Raw genomic sequence first — 14,511 nt, 5'->3', positions numbered from 1 at the left:
ACTTTAACTTGGAAGGAGTGCATAGAAGGCCCATCGCTGCAAGGTGTGACGTCAGACAAAAGTTGAGCCTTATCGTGGGTGATAAGGGCCTCAACTTTTTCGACTGGATTTGGCCATCTAATGCGGGAAGCCAACGCATCAAGGGAACCTTAACTCGTAAGGAGTGCATAGTAGGCCCATCGCTGCAAGGTGTGACGTCAGACAAAAGTTGAGCCTTATCGTGAGTGATAAGGGCCTCAACTTTTTCGACTAGTTTTGGCCATTGAATGCCGGGAAGCCAACGCATCAGGGGAACTTTAACTTGGAAGGAGTGCATAGAAGGCCCATCGCTGCAAGGTGTGACGTCAGACAAAAGTTGAGCCTTATCGTGGGTGATAAGGGCCTCAACGTTTTCGACTGGTTTTGGCCATCTAATGCGGGGAAGCCAATGCTTCAAGGGAACCTTAACTCGTAAGGAGTGCAGAGTAGGCCCATCGCTGCAAGGTGTGACGTCAGACAAAATTTGAACCTTATCGTGGGTGATAAGGGCCTCAACTTTTTCGACTGCTTTTGAACATCTATTTCTGTGAAACCAGCTCATAAGGGGAACCTTTAACTCGGATTTCTCTCTTCGAAACGCACAATTGACCAGAAAATCCATACAATGTGGTATTGTGGGATGTCTGCATGCTTTCTTTACACTGAAAGCATTACGGTACGGTCTCTCGTTTTGCAGCATACATATGCAGAGCATCAGCACCCAGGGAACCTTGGAGGTACTTCCGATGCGGATGTGTATGAGCAGAATCGAGTATTAGGATGTTGTTACGGAGAGGAACGCCGTTCCTCTGTCACGTAGGACTAAAGACAGAAAAAAATAAATATGTAAAACAAAAATTCGCCGTGGTGCCGGGTCTCGAACCTACGGCCTTGTGTTCAGAAACAGAGCATCCTGTCCACTGAACAAATACCGGTGCCTGCAGGCGTTGGCTATATCTGAGCAATATGAATGTGTTGTATTGGCAATGCAAACAGACAATAAGGAGATCACTTTCAAATGCGCAAGCATTTCTATGCTGAATCAACGACAAAGCTGCGCTTGTCCGTCTGGCTATATTTCACATAGAACGGATGTTTGTAAATAAAAAAGAAAGCATTCTTGGCGGTGCTGGGAGTCGAACCTAGCCCCTCTGCTCCGTAGGCGAGCATCTTAAGCGTTAAGCTATACACCAACACTTTCAGAGCACGAATGAACCTAAGCCATGTAAAAGCGTCGTACCGGCGATAAATAAAAATAAAAATAAAATAAAAATAAAACGATAACACTTTATGCGCCGTCTCAACGAGAAAACTCGAGAAAGAGGTAAATAATTAAATAATACAAAAACATTAGCTTCGAGTGAGAATCGAACCCCGGTAGTCCGCGTGGCAAGCAGGTGTTCTGCCCCAGAGCCACGCCATTGCTTGAAACTGATGCGGAAAACACGCCATATATGAATGTCCTGTTGAGGGTGGAGTATCCTTGACTCATGTAACGGTAGGCATCTTAAAGGGGCCCTGCGACACTTTTTGAGCATGGTCAGGAAACGCTGCCGATCGGTAGTCGAGGCTCCCGAGAACACGCGAGTCAAACATTTAATTAATTAATTAATTTAATTAAGTCTCAAAATCAGCTAGCAATCGCGCCCTCTTCTCTCTACAAATGATGCCATACACCCAAATTTCTGCGCCACATAACCACGTCCACTGTGGCTATCTGATGTAGTTACCGCTGGCCGCCGCGGGATGCCGCCACGTACTGAGGCATCTACCAGGTAGATGCCTCAACACGAGGCTCACAGAGCACAATTATCACTGCTCTAAGAAGGATGCAGGCCACCTTGCCATACACTGCAGGGACTGCGGTTGCGCACCCATGTTGGGCTAAACGAGGGTGGTGTGTAAGGAAAAATGCAAAATCGCACGTGAAATTGTAGAAGCGGCAGAAATTTTCGAAAGGAGGGAAGACTGAATTAGCTGCCCATCGGTCGCTCTATCTTCAAAAGAGAGGAGGTATTTACGTATTAACACGTGATTTGGTTTTTGTTTTTTTTGTTCGTTTTGGTTTTTTGCTATCTTGAATCCTTTCACTCTTGCATTGTGATTTGATTGCGGCTCCTGGGTTTTTGTTGCTCTTGAGATTGTCTTTGGAATATGCTTCTAGCCATATGCAATACGCATGCGCAAAAAGATACCTTTTAAGCAAATGTGGTCGTCAATAAAGATCAGTTGAAGTTCAGCGCTTGTGTCGTCTTTATTTTTCGTGTTTCGTGTACGTGTCGTAACTCGGTGTGCGCTGCCATTTATCGATAATATGACCAACCGACTAGCCCACAAGTACATTTTAAGCAGGTAGGCTGGGTAACTTATGAGCTATGATTTGAATATGTTAGCTCAGCGGGGGGGGGGGGGGGGCAAAGGCTAGCAGGCAGTAATATTAGGGGGGACAGCTGCCCCTCCACTGGTGGCGCCCCTGATTGGTAACTGCCAGTAACTATGAAATGCCAAACTTACCTCTGTAAAAGCATCTCCGTGAAATTCGGCAATGTATTCGAGAGATTCTGGGACATTTCAGCCCATGAAACATCACTTCCAGTGGCTCAACTGCTTCTCAGCTACTGTCTACATCACTAACGTATCACTTACCATGCTTAGAATTAAAGGAAGGAACGAGGAAACCGAGATGACTTCAGCCTTGTTCATCAAGCTCCGAGAAGCAGATTTCTTGCCACTTCCTCCTCCTGCACTTCCAAGTCCCCTGCCAAACTTCGTTCAGATCTTTAGGAATACCTGAACTGGGTCGACGAGCATCCACTTTATTCTCGAACCTAAGCTGCTCACTTCAGTAATGATATCAGCAGATATGAAAGAGCTGTATGACATCAAACATGGCCCGCAAAATTGAAGAGCATTCAGGTACGCCCAGTGTCAAAATGCAGATGCTTTTTCACTGCCTTTATAAGCGACCATCGTGGGATACCAGGCCTCATTATGCAATGCCTGCTGTGACACGACAAATATATGTCCATTGCAAGTAGGGAGACTGCATCTGCATCTCAAGTTGTAGACTTGCCCACTGAACATCAGTACCGGACAACGTACGATTAGAACTTGGAACAATAAGTAGAGAAATGGAAACCTCCACACAAGGGGCACGTAGGATAAGCAAAACATTGCGCTTGACCTACGTGTCCCGTTTAGCGAGTAGATCAATATTACTGAACGCTGGGTGTCGCTGGAGCCGACGTTTTGACAAGTGGTCTTGTCTTTACGCCTCCACATTGCTGTGAAGATGACAAGACCACTCATCGAAACAACTCCAGCATCATTACGTGTTCAAGAGTATTCACCTCTTGAAGCTTCCATCTTCCGAGCTTCTGCCTTGTTAGGATTTTTGTCTTGTGAATGTGTCGTTTAATCTGAGCAACCTACAGTGCCAATGTCTAGCCCATGAATGACTTGCACTTATATAGAGCAACACGTTTCCCCACCTTAACTGGTACGGCAAGCCCAATTGTGCGCGTTAAACCCCAGATATTATTAAGCCCGATTGTGCAGTGAAGTGCTCAACTAGCTGAGCACCCGCGAACGCTAGTTGGAGGTACCCGCGAGCGCTAGTTGGAAGTAAGAAATAACATAACACACAACGTACGTTTTATTTGAACAGATTGAAGCAATCGCAAAATTTACGCTTGGAACAACAAAGAATGCAAATGAACACAACAGCACAAGCCCTTTGACAATGACCTGAGTTCGTAAACCTGCACGTATAGTCATGCCGGGCACAAATATGGTATCTACATGGGAATTCACACTTTACTTGGCGAAGACGACAAGTGGTAGTACTAGGGATTAGAATGACAACATATGGCATACCGATACATCCTCGCAATCGGACAAGCCGTGTAGCAACAATGTCTTAGCCAAAGGAAGGAAAACATACAATAATGGTAGAGGCCTAGAAGTACTTGGTAAATCTGGAACAATACTAGAAAGGAACATTCTGCAGCAGCAGATGTGCAGAGCAGCAAATAACAAGCAATTTAATACAAGCCTCAATACATCTAAGCATTTTTCATTGAGTGGCGTTGCACTAATAAAGGCTTTGCACCTTACTTCGCACCTTACTAGACTGACAGATACAACTTTAGAAGTCAGCGGCATTTCCTCCTCAAAGGTGGATGCACACAAGCCTGCACCCAAGGGAACGCACTCCAGGATGACGTCAAGAGCAAGACGGACGGTGAGACCCCGCCTTTGGAGATCATTGCTGAGTGCATGAGCAGGACTATTTAGTCACTGAGGCAACCGGCTGCCGTACTTCGGTTATCTGGGCGAGGCCTCTCCGGTCTTCTAAAATTGTATCCGACTATAGCGATCGCCAGATTTAAGACAACAATATATTCACTGCATTCATATTCATTGCATAAACACATGGTGCACACAAATAGCTTGGAGGAAACCAATCTGGTAAAAAAAAACAACTTCAAGAACATTCAAAGTGCGCTAAACAGCACGTACGTACGATTCCCTGATTAACAATTTATCAGCATTCTAGAACTTCACCGAAAAACAGTCTTCATTCAATAGATATAGTACACCGTTTCGCTACCACACGGTGCTCATTGTCCTCTGTATATGTTTCCTACAAAAGCATATAGAAGAACGCTACAGCAACAGACTAAATAAAAATGTAAGCCATGGGAACCATCGTTAAAAGCGCAATACCACACAACACGTCTGGCCTTCTCTTGTGTTGTGTGGTGTTGCGCTTTTAACGATGGTTCCCATGTCTAAACACCAACTAGCCCAACAGTCAACTCTCTTAAAAAGGTAAGCATTGCGCGCCATACATGTCGAAACAACTCCCACCAGACTGCAAGTTTCTGTTTGCCGTGATTATGGCGCGCCCCCACACACCGCTCCAATCACATTGTGTGCTTGTTGGCATATTAATGCTCTTACATGTTCACCGACAGGGCGAATCAAGACCAAAGCATGCAAAGTTGGTTTCCAAGTTGGAAAGCACGTGTCAGCTGAGACGGACCGAAGAACTTAGGTAATGGGCACTCAGAAATGAAGTCTAGGGACCATGAGCAGAGAGATGGAGCTGTTCAATTGTTAGCGATGGAGGATATATACTAATACTCCGGACTCCTTCCGACTGGGACGCCCGAAGCGAGCAGATTTGGAAGGAGTGAAGGCTTGATCACCGCCACGTAACGATTGGCGATGCTTCAGCTGAACTGCTTAAGTGGACGGACAAGAACCTGCCGAGTGCGTCCGCACAATAACCTGAAGACCTAGTCGAACAAGCCACCGAGTTAAGTTGTGAATAGGCGAAATGAAAGAGCGTGTCGCCCGAGATACGCAACAAACACACGTGCAAACACGTGCACACACAGAAGGGAGCCTCCCTGCCGCACAGACTGACAGATAAATCTGCACCAAGTTGGTCAGCCTTCCATGCAGCTTAATGCAAAAGAGCATCAATATACCTATACATTGCATAATTTGAATGGATGGCTCTCATGGCTAACAGAAACATGTAGATGGGTCGATCAATCGCACTGCGATTGTATGGTGGTGAAAGATTAGCATGATGGTGAAACGTTACACCAAACGTTACAACATTGCGTAACTTAATCAACGATATGGGCCCAATGTATTTAACCTAGTTGCTCAAAACACTAGATTTACTGTATGGTAGCTGAACAGTGTAGCATTCTGATGTGCGATAGATGCTGTAATCCTCGCGGGTATCCTTCGAACAGCTCTGTACGATAATAGGTTATAGATCCACGACGTGAAGGTATTGCACAGCATATCATGGGCAGCTAGTAAGCCCAGGGTGGATCCAAAGATCGCGGGCACGTCTCGCAGGCTCAAAGTGAGATGCAGTCCGTCGCCCACTCTTCATCCGCTAGTGGTCACAGCGGAGTGTGACGAGCAGCAACGCCGAGAGAGTGCCTCACACGGGGTGTAGACAGAAGGGCAGGTCACAGCGATGGGCTTTCCATGCACGATGCATTCCCCAATGGCAAGGAAGAAGTAGGAACTCGAAGGTGAATCATTGTGGACGAAGGGACGACATGGCCGCAGGACGAGGGGTACTTGGAGGATTGTCTTGCCCACCCAAGAGGCGCAGGCCGGACGCGGAAGGCAATGCGGGTTATGGACATAGCATCCATCGGATGAGATCGAAGGTCGAAAAGCTGTAAAGACACCAAGATTTCATGTTTAGATGTACACAAGGCACGCACAGCAACGCAAGTTCACGGGGGACAATATTTGAGACTATGCAGAATTTCTGCTTAGCCTAGGAAATAACAGGAATTTTTCGTTCCTAGAATTGGTAGAGCATCGGAAGTGATACTCGGAAGTTGCGGTTTCGAATCCCACGGAGGGAAAGGACAATTTTTCGTACGCTTTATTCGCTTCAATTAACATCATAATTGCAACACTACAGTTAAAGACGTGAATGCCCCCTATGCTTTCCCTGGGCTGATTGTCGTTTGGACCTATTTGGTTGCGTCTAAAAAAAAATGAGCCTCTAGGAAAAAATTACCCCTTTGTTCATTCGCAGCGGGAACCTTGCCCTGGTAGATTTAATACCTTAGGTTAGCATACGAGGGTTTATTGGTCATCAGCCGTCTCGTGCAAAGGTGAGGTGCCACGTGACACCCTCTGAAAAAAGTTTCATATTCGCCACAGTGCCTACAGGTGACGCTGGCTAACACTTCTAGGGATTACATCTACACAGATGCCCAACAAAGTGGACGGAGACACTCCTATGATCAAAGTTCGATTGGTAGAGCATAGGGCGTGTACCTTGAAGGTTGTCGGGTCAGATCCCACCGATGTAATGGGTGCTTTTTCGTTCACTTTAATTCCTTTGAATTATATTATTACACAACAGTTAAGAACAAATAATGTCTCCTACGCTTTCATTGGCTTAATTGTCTGTTCATTCATTTGTTAAGGTACACATAATACAAGTTTACGCGGGACATTACATATGAGAAATCCAAATATCTGCTTAGTCTAGGAACAGTACCTATTTTCAGCCTTTGGAATTGTTCGGAACCTACAGGATCCGTTAACAGCGGAAATGCAGTTCTACAGTGGAGTCCGTGTCCCGTAAGCGTATGTGTCCAGGTGCACCGGTGTGCTCAATCTAGACGAGATAGTCAAGTGGTTAGTGTTAGTTGCAGGCATTTCGTATTAGAAGTTGCATTACCTTCTAGCCACGAAACATAAGTACAACAATAGTGACGAGCATGTGCCGTCGTAGAAATCGATCTACAGGTCGAAAGCACCTTATTTGCACATGACTTGATCGTTGTACACCACAGTGTAGTTGGCGGTAGCAAAAGCAGCACGAGCTATTAAAATAGGAAGTGCAGGAATAGAAAGAGTGTCCGTAAGGTAATGAGACTGGGTCTGTTAATAGGAATGGCCGGATCTGCCTGGTTCACATCAGGCAGCCTGGTACATGTTATAGACGGTTTCAAGATTGCGATAGCAGGAGCACGTGGTGTACCCCAAGAAACTTCCGGTCACCTCATTCATTATTCTGCAACACCGAAGCGTAAAGAGTTTTTTAAGATTTGTCAGAGTAAGGGAATATTCTTTTTCCAGTTTCACATAAAAGAAACGTGCTTATAGTTAAAGACTAACTCTTTTAGTGTTGTATGTAGCTTAGAAGAATATTTAATTCAAATATTTTGCTAGACACAGGGAGAAAAGTGTTGAAACTCTACGGGCTACTCGCCAAGGCTTTTGTTCCCCGCCAATTCTGCTAGCCAACGCCAGCGCAGGAAACCGGAAGCGGTCCAGGGCCTGTGTTAGTAAACAGTGAAACCCTCCAAAGCTTAAGAGAAGCCCGAGAGGTCAGTTTTGATGGTGTTCAACGGGCTGTCGGTATGTGATAAGTCGCGGCATCAGACTTTGAGGCAGCATTTGCAGCGTGGGAATCTCATTAGCAGCAGTGTATCCATGCTCGAGGGGACCATTTCGAATAATTAGAATAAGTGCCGATCTTATCAACAAATTCTTTTTAACAGGCTCGCTCGCATTATTTTATGGACAAACTACGTAGATACGTGGGACAGCGGGTACAGGTACACACAACACAACAACACGACACCGCGCGGGGCACAAAAACCACACACACACACACACACAACACACACACACACACAAACACACACACACACACACACACACACACACACACACACACACACACACACACACACACACACACACACACACACACACACACACACACACACACACACACACACACACATGGGCATACTTATGCTGATATACACGCTTTCCAAATCCATTATCAGCACTGCCTTCTCACCGTGAAGTTGGACCAACCCTCCTATACCGCAATGCGCCGAGCGCCTGCGTTCGCTCACATTACAAATTTCTCACTAGTCTCCTTTAACCCGACATGGTATGGCAGGATTCTAAGACGTGATTGTACCCAATGCTGCAGAACATTTCTTTATATGAAGGCTCTCCAGCGCTTAGCGACATGCAAACATGTAGCCCACTAAAGTGTCACCAGAAAAAAACATGTACTCACCCGAATCACTGTAGACTACCAAGCAGAGAGATCAAATACTCGTCTGAAGGATGTTTGACCGAGGAAGTTGATGAAGCAAAGGCTAGACGACGTACGCAAAGGACCGGCGAGATGGGCCGTTGCATGCACCAGACGCAGATGTTGGCAAGCTAGAAGGAAAAAGAGAGCCACCTGTTAATCATTGTGAGACATGATGCACCTGTTTTACCGATATACACTAGTTGGCCGATAGACACCGATATCTAGTTTTAACGCCAAGTTTAGAACGCTACGTGACACAGTGAGATCAATTATAGACACTATCATAGATTGCAAAGGAGGAAGTTCACAGTTATTTTGAGTAGATAACAGACTGAAAATATGTGTGAAAGGCAGATGCAATTGTAGCATGAATACTGGGTTCATTATAAAATTAAAGCGGTGTTATAGTTTGCTCTTGGTAGCACTATAGATTGCCAAAACGTTTGCCAAGAGGCTGAGGCAATTTCGCTCTATAACGGAAGTGTTCTGCAACTTGAATCCCTCCTTCGCTTGATTAAAAAGAGAACAGGGTCACCATGCAGTACTATATTTTGAGCGCTGCAGTGAACTGACTCGCCATGAGAAATGTAATGTCTCATCATCTATAGCTTAGCTAAGCTTTTTCTTTTTCGTTTCAACGGGAACAAAAACAGCAGTTGCGATATGCACAACTGCTTGAGAAAAACGTGTCATGTCACTATACGAATCCGACTGCTAAAGGTAGTGTTCGGCTCTAATGCAAGTGCTCTCATGGAAACTACGTCAACATGGCATGAAGTGAACACTGGAAACTCAAGCTTCTCCATTACTTAGTCCCGAAATTGTCGCGTTTGATTCCGTGAGCACTTTACCATTGTTACTCAATGTAGATATGCTTACGCGAGTTAGCGCAGATCACGCAGCAAAGGTCCACCAGGAGCAGCGTGGTCGGTGCTAGCAGGGAGAAGAAACACCGTCTGCTGAGGATGGTCTAGTGGGGTCGTCATCTTCTCTGAAGCAAGGAGTGAATGACGCACCAGGACCTGCAGGATTGTCCCTTGCGTGTGCCAGGTGTGAAGGTTGGCAAGCTAGAAGTAAAAGTGAGCCACCTTCATGTTGATAGGTCGATGTACAGTGTTGCTGCATTGAAAAGACACCGAAATGTCTAGTATATTGACTGGTATGTGTAACTGCTCGAGACAACCGCATTATGTTGCTACGAATATAGCCACTAGAGGTGTTGACTGATGCAAGCGCTCACATCAAAACTACACCAATTCGGCACAAACTGACAACTGGAAACGATAGTATGCGCATTGCCTAGCCCTAAATTGTTGCATTTGAATCCTTGAGCACTATTCTTGTAAAAGTAAAGGCATAGAAAACTGGGAGAGTTGGTAGCAATTAAGGAAAATTTTTCAGCGGACACACTACAAAGACTTAAGGGAAGACAAGCGCTGACTCAACTCAGTTTATTGAGGTGTGCTCTTGATAAACAGTGATCTTGTTTCTTACAGAAATAAACCGACATGAGAAATTACCGAAGCCTTTTGCACGAAGAGATGCGCAGATAACTGCGCCAGTGAGTACTCACAAAATTTTTTTGAGTGCTGCGTAATCGTTTTGTACTTTCTGCTGCATATTGTAGATCTAATTTTTCTGTGCGCTTTTCTTTTTGTCATACTCTTGGCGAATTGTTGTACTATCTCGCACATGCACTCTTTAGTTAGCCTGGTGTGTGTACATGTGTATGAACTTTTCACCAAAAAACTGCGTTGCGAGTCTGCGCTGTTTTTTGTCTTCTACCCTGAGATATTTGTTCTTGTTACTCAATGCGTATTTACTTACGCAAGTCACTGTAGATTGCCAAGCAATGGTCCATTAAGAGCATGCTATGGGCACCAGCAAGGAGAAGAAGCACCGTCTGCTGAGGAACACTTACAGGGGACGTTATCTTCAGTGGAACAAGGGCGGGATGAAATACAAGAAGGACCTGTGGGATCATCGATTGCGTGCGCATGATGCAAAGCTGCAAGGTAAGCTGCAAGGAAAAGCCAGTCACCGGTTAATCGTGACACGACGCAATGCACCTGTTATACCTGTACACACAACGTCCTCGAGGTGGGTAGAGTGCACATAACTAGAGATGTGCGAGCAGTAAATTATAGGTTCGAAGCGAATAGTAATCCCATATTATAAAGAAAAAATCAGCACATTTGTCATGAGGGAGCTAACCTGCACAATATTTTTATAAATTGGAGCAAGACATGTGCAAATGTTATTTTTTTGTTCAAAGTGAAGGGGAAATAACTCTGAATAGTAGCATGATTTGAATTTCAGTAGGATGCTGGTGATAACCGGTAAAATACGTTACATTTTAAAATTTACTACACTTAGAGCATATAAGCCCGCATAAAACTCTTTTTCACTTAAAAATTATGAATCAGTGTGAGGGTAATATGTTAATTTAACCTCGCGGTGAGGCTTTGCAGCACTGCACATTTTCTTGAGCAGATGTTTTCACGGCATAGAATTTCTAAGCTACAGTGAAACCATCTTTACAGGGAGGAGGTTACATGCATTCTAATATACGCTTATTTGTTCATTTTGAATTTGCATACTTCTAACTTTCGAATAATTGAAACTCGTGTTGAAGCGAATTCGAATACTGTAACATTCGTTTGAATAATCGAAGTGCTGGAATATTCGCACATGTCTGCACATAACCCTTTGCGACACAGCATCCTCATTTTAAGACTCGACTCTTGTATGCACTATTTCTGAGAACTATTGGCAAGGAAATGACCGCAAACACTGAGCCAATGGTAAATTAAGCTTTCCTGTTGCCTAAAGTTGCTTTATATCACCTATGGTTGGAATATTTTGCTACACGAATGCTTTGGCGAAGGCAGTATACGCAATACAGTGTTTAACGAGACGTTGGACCTAGGGCATTTCGGCAAGAATTTTCAGATATTTTACCTTTTGGGAAACTATCGTTGCCAGAAGATAACTATCACATGTAATTTAGCGGGTCGTTGAATGCAATCTAAGAATAGCTGTAGCATTACTGAATGTACAATAATTACATAAGTAGTTACATTGGAAATGCATTTGATTGCTGTAAAATGCAGTAATTTATTCTAACCCCGCCACTTGCCTAAAGTTTCATTTTCAAAACTTTCGCATCAAGTTCTGTAAGTTTCACGCATTTATAGACACTCGATAAAATTACACCATCTCCCGCTAAAGGGGACGATGAGCCGATGCGAAGCCGGAGCACTTGCACGATCGTTCCGTTGGCGTTCGTTGGGCATGCTACCGACCTCGCGTCGTGGAACGTGAAGAGGGACGCTACGCGCGTCGTATCTTCCATCTAGCCTGGCAGTTAAATCTCACAGGGCGAGCGGGGAACGCGGTCGACAGGCGGGCGAGAGGGGGGCAGCGTAGGAGAGGAGAGAGAAGGGGAGGGGACGCGCATGCGCTCGAGCTCGTCGCGGCGTTGCGCAGAATTTCGGCATGTCCAGCCCGCGTTTCAGAGGAAGAGCGGAAAGGGGGAGGGAGAGGGAAAGTGGAGAGGGGAGGGGAGAGGAAAAGTGGAGAGGGGGAGGGGAGAGGGAAAGCGGAGGGGCGAGGGGAAGGGGAGAGGGTGAGTGGAGAGGGGTAGAGGACAGGGGGAATGGTGAGGGAGAGTGGAGAGGTGTGTGGCGAGGGTATGCGCATGCGCAGTAAGGGTGGTCACGCCGCACACCACCACCACCACCGGATTGAGCTCCGCCATAAGATACTTCGCATCTAATAATGCATCTCGCAAAGGAATGCGATGCCGCGCTGTGTACATAAATAGCCCGAGCACAAGTGGAAGCTCCTTGAGCAAGGCGAGGTTATAAGCACTGGATAACACGTCAAATTACCATGCAAACTTAAAAGTTTGGAGGTACTGGGAAACTACTACGAGTGGCAATATACTGAACATGCTCCCCCCTCACCAACCTGTCATGGGTTCACCTGCCAAGTTGGTGCCGCTAACGAAGCTCGCAGCAACGATGGCCGTTTCAGTGGTCCTTGACGGATCGCTGGCGATGCGCCTACTTGTCAGTGGTTGCCAGCTTTGCAGTCCATGGTCCAGGTGTCGCCGCCGCTTCGCAAAGCTGCATCGACACATCTCGCAGTTACCGAGCAGAAATAACTAAAATTTAAGATTCTATTTTCCAAAACTACGGTAAGATGACAGGCATGCTCGAGCCGGGGCTCTGGAGTATTTGACGAAGTGGGATTCCTAAAGTGCAACTAAAATTTGCAACTACACAGGTGTCTGCATTTTGCTCCCAGCTAAATGCAGCCACTTTAGTCCGGAATCGAACCTGCGTCCTAGTGCTGATCGGCGCTACGCTGTAGCGGCGTCAAGCTACTGGGGACGAGTGCCATGAAAAACCACCATGTTTCATCACAGCCGTATGTGAACCAAGTCGAGGAGTGTACGAATTTTTAAAAGCGGTTTCCTGTTGTTATAACAAAAGGCTTGTGGTGTGAACTGACAACGAGGAACAAGAGAAAATAATGGATAGGACGATGGCGTCCTCTTTTGTGTTCCCTTTCCTCGTTATTAGTTTGCACCACGAACCTTTCGGTAAGCTATGCACCAGTTCGCCCAGCATTACACTCTGCTAAAGCACATTCCGACTGTCATTCACCATATTGCTCGAAGTAAGAGATTCTAACACGAGGCAATGTTGTGAGGACGTCAACCGGGAAGGAAGTCACCCCGTTCAGTGCTAGCAGGGAAATGCCGTGGGAGTTGGCAGATGTCTGCTCTCCTGGTGCAAACGAAGACAGTTGCATGGTTCGCACGTTGAGGACCTGAAACGACATTACAAGGTAGTTGTTAGTCCTGAAGAGGCGCAATGTACTATCGCGAGTACGACAGGGAACACACGAGTGTGACGAATAGCCTCGATACCCAATTTGACCGACACTCCGATAGCACTGAAAGTAGAAAGGGTGACGCTTTTTCGTTAACTGTTGTCACTCCCACATGTCCCTTTTTCTAATCTGTGAAATGTGACAAGAGCTTGACATTGTAGTTCCTGCTGTAGCACTTATGCGCAGCAATTAGAAGTACCGCGTTTTAAAAGTCTATTTTGCTCTATTCCGATTTTACGCGTCACACACACATACACAAGCGAATGGAAAAGTGGTAATTTGCGCGGAGCTATGGACAGCACACCGCCACGTTCTGTTACTCATACCAGCCTTATAGTCTCGAGCGGCCCGCAATACGCAATTGGCTGCAGTTTTTTTTTAATCAGCAATTGAGAGGCGGGCGCTGCCGACATTTAGCGGAACCACAGCACCCTTTCCAGCATGCTTCCGAAAGCGGCCACCACGAATCGCGTCAAGTCTGGTTTGAGGATCGTCACGCGCTCACGTGTTCCCGCTCGTAGTGCTCACGAATAATATTTCCACTCGTAGAGGTTTACAGCATACACTCACAAGAGGTTGCGAAGCAGCCAGTGAAGGCCAGACGTCTTGCCTGAAAAATATTTAAACTGTCTCCTTATGGCACTCGAACTTACTCTCGACAGCACTCTAACAGCAGCTCTGGGACTTTTATTAGGGCACTTGTATGGGCCCACGCAGGAACAACATGGCAGCCACCTTGCGTTGAGCGTACCAATATGGCCACCGGGAACTGAAATGGCAGTAGGGGGCAACTCGTGAAATAAGGACAGTGAAAAAACATGGTCGATGCATACCACGAGATCCACAGGTGATACATTCCCGGTCTTTCTCCAAGGTCAGGATCATTGAAGACGAGGCTTGAAGACCATAACCGGAGGGTAGGCGCGACCGTATGAAAAACTCACCTGTGCTTCCCTCGCAACATGGAC

At 45.9% G+C, this 14,511-nt stretch overlaps 1 long non-coding RNA gene across 1 annotated transcript; it reads right to left on the bottom strand.

The window, feature by feature from the left end:
• Positions 1-10,548: 10,548 nt before the first annotated feature.
• Positions 10,549-13,474, bottom strand: LOC119400851 (uncharacterized). The gene is made up of 3 exons (XR_005185279.2): positions 13,343-13,474; positions 12,614-12,771; positions 10,549-10,661 (listed from the first exon to the last, which is right to left on the bottom strand). It is a non-coding gene; the product is annotated as an uncharacterized LOC119400851 (long non-coding RNA).
• Positions 13,475-14,511: the final 1,037 nt, after the last annotated feature.

Source organism: Rhipicephalus sanguineus, chromosome 7 (genome assembly GCF_013339695.2).
Source record: "Rhipicephalus sanguineus isolate Rsan-2018 chromosome 7, BIME_Rsan_1.4, whole genome shotgun sequence".
In the NCBI taxonomy this organism is placed as follows: Eukaryota; Metazoa; Arthropoda; class Arachnida; order Ixodida; family Ixodidae; genus Rhipicephalus; species Rhipicephalus sanguineus.
Note: the sequence above shows the minus strand (reverse complement) of the source record. Positions and strands in the feature narration are given on the sequence as shown.